Source organism: Ictalurus punctatus, chromosome 3 (assembly GCF_001660625.3).
Source record: "Ictalurus punctatus breed USDA103 chromosome 3, Coco_2.0, whole genome shotgun sequence".
Lineage (NCBI taxonomy): Eukaryota > Metazoa > Chordata > Actinopteri > Siluriformes > Ictaluridae > Ictalurus > Ictalurus punctatus.
In genome coordinates, this window is record NC_030418.2 from 17503955 (window position 1) to 17514739 (window position 10785).

The following is a 10785-nucleotide window of genomic DNA, read 5'->3' on the forward strand; positions in this document are numbered from 1 at the left end:
GTAATATGTTGACAATTAACTAAAAGTGAAAGTTATTCATATGGACCACCTTTATTCAAAAGTCATAATGTCTTTTTTTCCCCGTGAACTGTAGGAAATTAATTAGTTATGGTGGGGAACTTGCAAATGGCCACTTCTGCACTGCCCTCAATCACATCCTGTGTCCCACCCAGTCTTCATCCCTGATCTGAAACCTTTTGATCTCTTCCCACAGTAGGCCACCTCACCGCACAGGGTGGCTGCTAAAATCATCAGCCTGTCCTGTTCAGAGGAGAATAAATCATATTGTAATAACATACATCAGCAAGTAAGAGAGGGGTGGGTGGGTTTTAAACTACCTGCCATAAATCACCTGATCGGCAAGTTTCTGTGTTGGTGTGGAAGGAAACGTGTAATCCATGCGGCCACAGGATCTGCCTGAGCGCTGTATGATTTAGAGCTGTGAGAAATTTGAGGGCCTTTGTCCTCCTTGGCCTTCACTCTTAAACAAAGCTATTAATGAACTATAGTGTCTAAGAACACAGGTGATTAATGGCTGAGGATTGAAGCACAAAAACTGTGTTGTGTTTGAGACAGTAACACAAAATCATCACTGACATATTAGAGGAATATAAAGAAATCTGCCTTCAAATAAATCCTTCAAGGAAAATCACATTCCTCTGCCTTAGTGCACTAAATCCCTCAACTCACTCACTATACAGTAGGAATTTAACTTAACTTAATTTAACTATACATAATTATTTATATGTAACTCTACATAAGTATGTACTATATAACTATTCAGTATATTGAAATTTGTTTGAAATTTCTATAATGTCACATGGTTCCACTCCTGTCAGACAACTGTGTATATGCATATAAATAGATAATACACTGTACAGTTGTCTGACAGGGGTGGAATCATGTGACATTTTAGAATATACATACAGTTGTGCATGTATGTGTATCCCATCTGCCTTCTGTGATATTTTTCTGAGATGCTTTTCTGCTTCCAGGGATTTATCCTATCTTATTTTGAAGAGTGGCTGTTGAGAATTACCACAGCCTTCTGTTAGTTCCTCTGACCTCTCTCAGCAATAAAGCGTCTTTGCCTGCAGAACTGCCACTCACTGGATGTTTTTTTTTTTTAGCACCATACTGTATAAATGAACATCCCAGGAGATCAGCTGTTTCTTCAATACTCAAACCAGCCTTGGTCGATATCACTGAGATCACATTTCCCCCCATTTTGAACTTTAACACAGGCTCTTCACCTGTATTGGCATTTTATGCATTGATCTGCTGTACAGTTTAGGAATGCTTCTCAAAAATCTTTTATCCAAAGATCTAATAATGGTTGTTGACCCTGCTGTGGAATATTTGCACACCTCACATTCACATGTTTTAAACATTCACATAGATGGAGTGTGAAATCTCTGGAGTGTTGTAGTGACTACTGCCTGCAAGATTGCAGGTTGCTTGCAGTCATGCTTTGAACTCAGTGTTCTACTTGTGCTTCTTCTTTTCACAGGTGCCCAGGAGAGCAGAGGACAGGTGAAAATATTGTAAGGGCTTTTAAGTGACTCAGTGCCCTCTATCATAAAAACCCAGCTTTAATACAGACACCCTATATCTGTGTAAAGGCAATAGTTTGCTCCCATCTGCTGTGTATGTGAGACAGACTCCTGAGTTCTGAGGAAGGCAGATGTGTTTGTGCATAAATGTTGTAACATAAGAACTTATTGCAGGTGTTAGACTGGAGGTGTACAGGGTATAGGGTCATTTTTCATAGGGTGCTTGACCTGTTACTGTGAATAACTCTGACAGCTGATTGCCATATTCAGCAATTAGATGGGGTGTAGAATAAAAGATGATCATGTGGACTAATATATGATTCATCAAGTGTTAAAAATATACCATAGCTCTACAGACTGCTGGTTATTCACCTTCGCCACTCTGTCTTCTTTAGGTATTTATTGTAAAATAACGAAAATAAAGTCTCTCTCTCGTTCTGTCTCTCTCTCTCTCAATAAGTCTTGCAACTGTTGGTGTCAAATTACATGCTTCTACAATCAGAAAAAGATTGCACAAATTTGACCTGCATGGGAGTCGTGCCAAGAAAAAGCCTTTGCAAGACTACAGTTTGCCAATGAGCATATAGGCAAAGACCAGACCTTTTGGCAGACCATGTTTATTTCAGGAGAAGCAGCTGATACCTACAGTGAAGCACGGTGGTGGAAATGTTAAGGTTTGTGGTTGCTTTGCTTCTTCAGGGACTGCACAGCTTGCATTCATTGATTCAGCTATGAATTCTGCAGCATAGCAAAGATTGCTTGAAAATAATGTGAGGCCATCTGTCCGAAAGTTGACATAGAACTGAAAGTAGACCTTTCAACAGGATAATGATCCCTAAACACACTAGCAAATACACCAAGGAATGGCTCAAAAATAAGAAATGGAGGATTATAGAAAGGCCTAGTCAAAGCCTGGATTTGAATCCTATTGAAATGTCATGGGGGGATTTGAAACGGGCAGTACGTGCAAGAAAACCCTCAAACATCTTGCAACTGAAAGAATATTGCATGGAAGAGTGGACAAAAATTCCAGCAAGCCTGCTTGACAATTATGCAAAAGACCTATAAGAAGTTATTCCTGCTAAAGGCGGCAATGCTAGGTTCTGAGGCCAAGGTTGTGTTTATTTTTTCCACAGAAGAATATAAATATAATATATAAACAAACAAACAAAAAATAAAACATGTAAAATATGCAAATTCTTTTTCCTGTGCACACAAAGTAATGTTGTTGTTAATTTGGGGTCTCCTGAGCTAATTTCATTGGTCTCAGAATAAATCTGAAGTGTGTTTAATTAAGGGGGGAAAACCCCACTTATGCTTTCATATTAAATTTCAGCAGAATGGGAATATGAGCCAAAATGACATCTTCATCATACATATTTATGGATGAAGTTAAACTGATGATTGGAATGATGGATATGTGTATCCACAAAGTTAATCTGCAAATAGATTAGTCTATGTTGCCTATTTTGCTAAATTTGTAAAGCGTTTCTTTTAATTAGAAGTGAAATTACAAGCTCTCCCTACTATGAAGAAATCTTTAAACACTGCTTAAAAGGTAATGCCTTGAGCGTATCTTTCATCAACAATACCAGCAATGTTATCATCTATAGTTGCCAGCTGTTTTCACTTTTTGCTTAAAGTTCCACTTTTTAATGCTTTGCCATGCTGCTTTCAAGCTGTGATCTCTCAAATAAATGATGGATACCATCCAGGTCCTCGTGAGGTCCTCTTGAATTAAAGCAGCCTTTAGAGGCTTGGAGGAAACTGCCATCTGTGAGCCAGCTGAGACCAATCACAGTAAAACACTCAGTATTTCAGTATTCAATATTTACTTTACAGTGTGAGTCAAGTGCTGCTTTGGCCTCTCCAGCCAAAAGCCACTGCATGACTTCAATCTTTGGGCAAACACATATTTAGCCAAAGCCATCATCCACATAAGGAATGTATTTTAGACGGACTGGCTTTTAAAGCAGGTGCATGATGTAACGTTTGAGTCTGGTTCTTTGTATTCTTTTGTGTTACATTTCTGTCAATAAACACCAGTGGTTCTATTATGGTAAAGTGCCCATAGCACTAGAATTTATTGGAACACATGTTTGAGCTTGTGATAAACTGGGTTATACAATAAATGTGCAAACTGTTCTGTTTATGCTTGTACCATGCAGCTGTGTATCAGGAAGGTGCCTAGGAGCAACAGCCTTCTGATTATTATTTTTTTATGGCATCTACGTTGTGGGTTTCTAAAATGAAGAGGATCATATTTGTAAGAATAATTAATTAAACTCTAGATATTGATTCATTTGGCAACACAACAATAAGGTATCATAACTTTTATGAACAGTAATTAATCACATAAAATACATTATCTGAAAATATACTTAAAAACATTTAACAATTAAGTATCATCTTTAAGTCTTGCAGTGTTCTTAGGACTAATGTTACTTACTGTTTTATCTACCTCACATTATGTAGCTTCCTCAATTTCCACAATGTTATATTGTTATTAGTAATATTCCATTTGTCTCATGTGGGGAAAAACTGTTAAATATTACATCCGTTGTGGAATAATATGAGGTTAAACATTTGGGAATGCTGTATCTTTTATTGTATTTTAACTCAATATTTATTTAAACATAAAAAAATTCTTAAGTGCTGTACATTTTGCTGAATAAATAAGTATGCATAATATCTGGTAAAGCCTTTTTCTGGAGAGAATAACAGCCCTGAGCCTCTTCCTGAAATGTCTAACAAGGCTGTGCAGTGGCTTTTAAGCAGGTGCTCCAGGATCAGTATTATAAAACACCACTACAGCAACCAATTTTACAACAGAACATAAAGATTAATCACAATATACTGTGTTTTATTGTTCACATGCCAGTAATACTATTAAACCTATTAAACCTTTAAGTTATAATATGAACTATAAAACATAAACCCATGAGCAAAAATACAAGTTGCAACAGCAATACTATTGAGCATATTTTATTGCTAACTGCAATCTGATCCTGTTAGCCAACAAGCAACAGTAAAGTTTCTGGATACTGAGAGCAATTTCGTTAGAGATGTTGATCATTTTTACATTTGGTTTTAAGAGAAAACAAAACTTTATTATTATTATTATTATTATTATTATTATTATTATTATTATTATTATTATTATTATTATTATATACTACTACTATTGATAATAATAATTGTTCTTGTTGTTGTTCATGAACTATATCTAAAAGGAGGAACATTTTAATAAAAAGTCTTATGAGAATTATTCTTCTGTTAGATGAAAAGTATATAATTTGCCTTGACATTACCTTATGCTGTTTCTCTAATGGCTATGTTGTTCATAATCAATATTTATTCATGCTTTCCTTGTGGTCTATTACTGTTATTCACAGCAAATGTTAATGGTTGTTAATTACATATCAGGGGTGTCAGAGGGCTCTAACATCACTGGGTCATACCTCATTTTTACAATGGCTGCCTAGTTTGATCCTGAGTGGTAGAACAACTGGAATGATTGATTACTCCATTTAGCTGCTGGTGTCAAATACAGACTCTAAACTTTAAGTTTTTCATCTGAGGCAAAGATCTGCATCATCTGCATCATGTTGAACTAGTTCAAAGACAGAATAATATGCACATTTTTTAAAATAGGAAAACAAAATGGTTCATTTATTGGTTATTAGGTAGACAAATGATTAAATAACTAGTTAAGGATGTAGTGCCATAAATATGTAAGTAAACACATTATAGTAAATTAATAATAGTCATTTCAGAATTTGCCATACTGTTCATTAGCTCTGAACAATGCTACAAATGCATCTTGTTCGCACAAAGCATTGGACTCAGGAGAAGGATTAGGATCCACATGCAACAAGGCTTTATTGACAGTAGCAATGCATAATACAAAATCCTAAACATTAAAGTAGGCAGAGGTTAAAAAATGATCAGGCATCAAATGATGGAGACAGAGGATAATCCAGAGAGCACTGAAATGAACAGGCAAAATATACATTCAAAGTTAACTTATACAACTAGAGAATTGGCCACATTTCACAATGAACTACTGTAATAATGTAGAAAACTGAAAGCTTATACAGTATATGTAAAATGAGGAAGTGAACAGGAAACTGGGGTCAAACGTCTCTTGAGTTCTAGCTGGTAGGGAAGAGTAATCTCCTGGCAGCTCCCAAAGCTGAACCACTTCTACAATGGGGCCTACCCCTGGGCCTGGAAGTAGGATGAATTTGTCTGAGAATTTTGAAAGGACCAGTGAATCTGTGGCTTAATTTTCTTGACAGGAGTTTCAGATGCTGTACTTGGCTCGGGTGTAACTGTGAGTGAGGGTGCCGTCTTTTGTCCACCGGGATATTTTGTCATCATATACTTCAGTGTAATTGAATAATGGTAGTTTCCCTTGCTCCTCCTTATCCATTTGTTGACCACAGGGACTTCCGACAGCTTTTTCAAACAGGGAAAATGTGGAGGCTTACAGCCCCAGACAAATTTGAATGGGCCAGTATAGGAGCTTAGGATCTTATCATGTTAGCTACTTCCACAGTACTGCATTGGTCTATTGATCAGAAGGTTGGCAGTTCAAATCCCAGCACCACCAAGCTGCCACTTAACCCTCGACTGCTCATTTGTATCCTATCTCAATTGTAAGTTGTTTTGGATAAAAGTGACAGTCAAATGAGGTAATGTCAGAATGATAATAATAATAAACTTTATTTTTTAAAGTGCCTCTAAAGCAGCTTCTCAAACCGCTGTACACAAAATAAGCAGAACATAGAAAAAAAAATAAAAGTAAACGTCAGCAAGCAAATTCTGGTTTAAAAAGGTATGTCTTGAGTTGAGCTTTAAATATGTCATAGGTCTGCACTTCTCTAAGTTCAAGAGGAAGAGAGTTCTAAAGGATAGGAGCATAGACAGAAAAAGCCCTGTCACCCATAGATCTTAAGTGGGTTTGTGGAACAGTTAACAAATTATACTGTGAAGAGCGCAGTCTGTAATTTGGGGTGTAAGGGTTAACAGTGCAGATAAGTAATGAGGAGCCAAGCCATGTAAAGCTTTGTATGTCAGCATCATAATTTTAAAATCGACATGGAACCTGACCAGGAGTCAGTGCAAGGACTCCAAAACAGGAGTAATATGATTGCATGTCCTGGTTCCCATCAGGATCCTGGCGGCAGAGTTTTGTACATATTGGAGCTTATTGAGTGTAGATTTAGAAACTCCAGCTAAAAGGGCATTACAGTAATCTATCTGAGTGACAACGAATGAGTTTATCAGCTTTTCAGCTACAGAGAAATTTAGCATAGAGCACAATCTTGCTATATTTCTGAGGTGAAAAAAGGATGCTTTAACAGTGCTCTGTACAAAAGAATCAAATGTAAGAACCTATAAGCATAACTTCAGTTTTACTGCTATTCAGGCTCAGAAAACGTTATCTCAGAAATAAGACAAACATTTCTCAGGGAATGTATGCCAGGGAATACACATGTTGATGGGGATATGAGGATACATAGTAATGAAGAAGGAGATGGTCTCAGTAGACAGGCCTGGGATATGGTGCTCATTGCTGCTTTTGCTTTAGATAAGGGTTAACATAATGAAATGGTTTTCCACACAACTTATTAAGCCACAGTGTACATAACAATTTAGTTATATTAGTTTTGCTTTGTTGACTTCACTGATTTCCTCATTGCTAAAGAGCTACTCAAACAGCACACAGAGCATATGAGCAGAATTCACATGGTTTCCTCTAAGGTCGATGTCTGAAAAAGGCATCAGCAGCAGGGCTTAAATGCAGTATTCCGTGAGAGGGCCATAACCCTCTTAGTATAGTGAGCTTTATGCATGATGCCCATTCTCACATATCCCACTGTGAGACAGGCTAGCATTTTTGTGATGTTTTCACAACAAAGTGGAAAACCAGATCACTAGAGAGCTGCCGGGAAAATAGCACTTCGGCCTTTGACAGTGTCTGTTTATGTTGGGTTACATCAGCAAGAGTCAAGTGAGGTTACAGCCTTACTGTAACTCTAACTGATGTGCTGGTACCTCAGATTATTGACACATATTTTCCATGTAATATCTCAATGTATGGTAGTTTGGCAGAAATAACAAAAAAAAAAAAAAAAAAAAAAAAAAAATCCAAGTACACAGTCAACATCCTTCTGATACGAAACAGAGAAATGCTGTTTGGTGACTTTGAGTGAAGTACATGGCAGAGATAGACAGACTGCCCTGGAGACTGGGAAAGTGATCAAGAAAGTGATTTGTGTTTTTGTTGACTGTTTTATTACAGAAATGATACTATTCACTTTCTAATTAGCTGGCAGGTTTGAGGTTTCATACGCAGGAAGAAAATAGTTTAGCAAGTACTTGCCAGTGGATCCTGGATTTTAGAATGGGTCATTCTCATTAATAAGCCATCTTCTACTAAGAGGCAGGGAGTTTGGGACACTGAATTTGGAATGTTCCCACTCCTCTTGCTATGATGGACTTTGCAGGTTTAGGGATGAGCAGAGATAGATGTTGATGGGTGATACTGAGTGAAATTTAGGTCAGAGATTAAGCCTTGGGACTGGAAAAGCCATCAGAAATTTGATAGGGCTTGTAATTAAGGTGTCTTCCTTTTGTAATGCATTGCACTTTCTGTCTTTATCTCTCTTTCTCCTGTTGCCTAAGACAATGAAGTTTCTGGTATGTAATTTAGCACATATGCTTTGAATACAGTTCTCATTTCTCAATATTCAGAAAGCTTCTTTCTCCATCAACCTATATCTATTCCCTATATTCATCTTCTGCTATTCGTTATTTCCGTTTTTGTTTAAGGTTCTGGTTTCACAGAGGATGTGGATATGTGGTCATCAGTGGGTGGGTGGGTGTTACTGATAGACACTTCTGTTTACTGCAGGAAAGAGATCACTATAGTTGATCCCAAAGCATTTAAAACTGTCACCCACTGGATAATGGTGGTGAAAAGCTAGTGTTGATGAGGATGCGATGACTGGAACTGAGATATTCTCTACAATATGGACTGAGTACATATATCATGCCAGTAAGGTTCTTATGGTTTTTGTAAAATTGTCATGTATATAGGTTTTATGCTTTCTTCCTGAATATCACAATGTGAATCAATCATTAATGAGATACCTACATCCAATGCACTTAAATGTCAATCAAAAAAAAAATTGGTTCAAAAACACAAAAAGAACGTAAAAAGAACCTAAAGCTTTGGCTCACTGTTTAGCATCATCCTTTTACAAAAAAAAAAAAAAAAAAAAAAAAAACATGAATATGCAACAGTTAGAGTATATTAAGCTGTTTGGGCTGGTGGTTGCAGTTGCAGCTTTGTTTATGAAATTTAGTTTTAGATGACAAGATGCTGTTTTAAATAACTTCTTTTCAGTTAGTTTTATTTCACCAATAGCATCACATGTAAAGAGCACTATTTCACAGCACATTAAAAAAAATAAGAACTGATCCAAACAGGAACCAGAAATTTGGGTGTAGTAATGACAATTAAAGCAAGTGCATCATCATTATGGTGCAAAAATGATGCCAGGATTTATATGGAATAAAAAGGGCTTGAATTAACATTCATTTGTCAGCCACTTGTTAACCAGATTATATGATTGCTTGTGCTGTTATGTTTCTTTTAGAAATTAAATTTGAATGTGAAGTAGTATGGTAGTGGAGAAGATGGCATTGTCATCTCTCAGATCAAGGGTCACTTCAAACATCTTCTTTGTGTCAGCATGGGTTTCCTTCAGGTGTTCCCACTGCTCCTAGTTGTGAATGAGTGTGCATGTTTAAGAACTAGCTCTTATTTTTCTGTTTTATATACCATTATTCTCAGAATACATGGCAACATGGTGTGACATGATATGTGTAACTAATCAGAATTGAACAATGCTCTTAATTTTGGTTCCTTTTGGTACCAGTCTTGAGCTGGAACCAAAAACCATACATCTGGAACCTTTGATACTGGACTAATAGACTCCAGTTCTTTGGTGACCAAATTGTTTGCACTTATATAGCACTACTATCAAAAGCACTCTACAGTGTGTCTCATTCACCCATTCACACATACACTCACACACCAATGGTAGCAGAGCTGCCATGCAAGGCGCTAACTTGCCATCAGGAGCAACTTATGGTTCATTGTCTTGCCCAAGGACACTTCGGCACGTGGAGTCATGTGGGCCGACAATCGAACCACCAACCCTACAATTGGTTGACAACCCACTCTACCACCTGAGCCACAGCCACCTGACCCAGGATCCTTTGTGAATTGGATAATGCGTTATTAACAGTGAGATCTATAGTGCATTTTTAAAAAAATACATTTGTACAATTCTCTGTGTCCTTAAGTCAGATGTCTGAGGCTAGGCCTTTGTCCCACAGGGGGTAAAGCAGTAGTGCTGCTAGATCTTCCTGTCCTCTGCTATTGTGAGAGTGGGATTTGTCCATAGAGCACAGTTCAGTTACTATCTACATGTGTTCTTTTAATTTTCTTGATAACTGCCAGATGATGAGATAGAGGCCAAACAGCAAGTAGAGGAACCCCTCCTCACAGTTGTTAAAGGACAGGATAAGCTCAGTCTGGAGATTGTGACAGTGGGGAATCTAGAGATATGTTCCTGGGATAAAAGCCTGCTTCCACTTCCTGTATCATGGAAACTGTTCCACCCACTTGTCTCTCTGTGAACCTGCATCTGTTAGGAGACTGTCTGCAGATAACAAGGAAGAAAAGCTGTTATATTCCTAGTCAGCACATGCTTGAGTGCAGTGTTTAACATGATTTAAAACCTTGAAATCATTAAGGAAATGCATTTAAATTGTTCAGATTTATAAGGAATAATGAAATATTCACATGAAACAAAGACATGTCATATGCATATCGATTGTGTTTAAAGCCATTCAGAAATTCAGGACAGTGATTCATTTGATATCAGGTGCATTCAGTCATTTAACATGTAGCGCAACTGAAATGGCTTTTGCTCATGGACCCAGCTGTGGTACAACAGGTTCACTCCTGTCAACATCTCTTAGTCTGGGTCACAGTCTTATGGTCATGGGTGCAGGATTTTAATGACTGAGCTCCCATGGCATCTGTTCTATGTTATATTTAGTCGGTTCCCAAATGATCATTCCTTCTTGATGGATTTGGATCTTCACTTCCTCACCAGACAGTTTTGGTTGAGTGTGACATCTTGACATC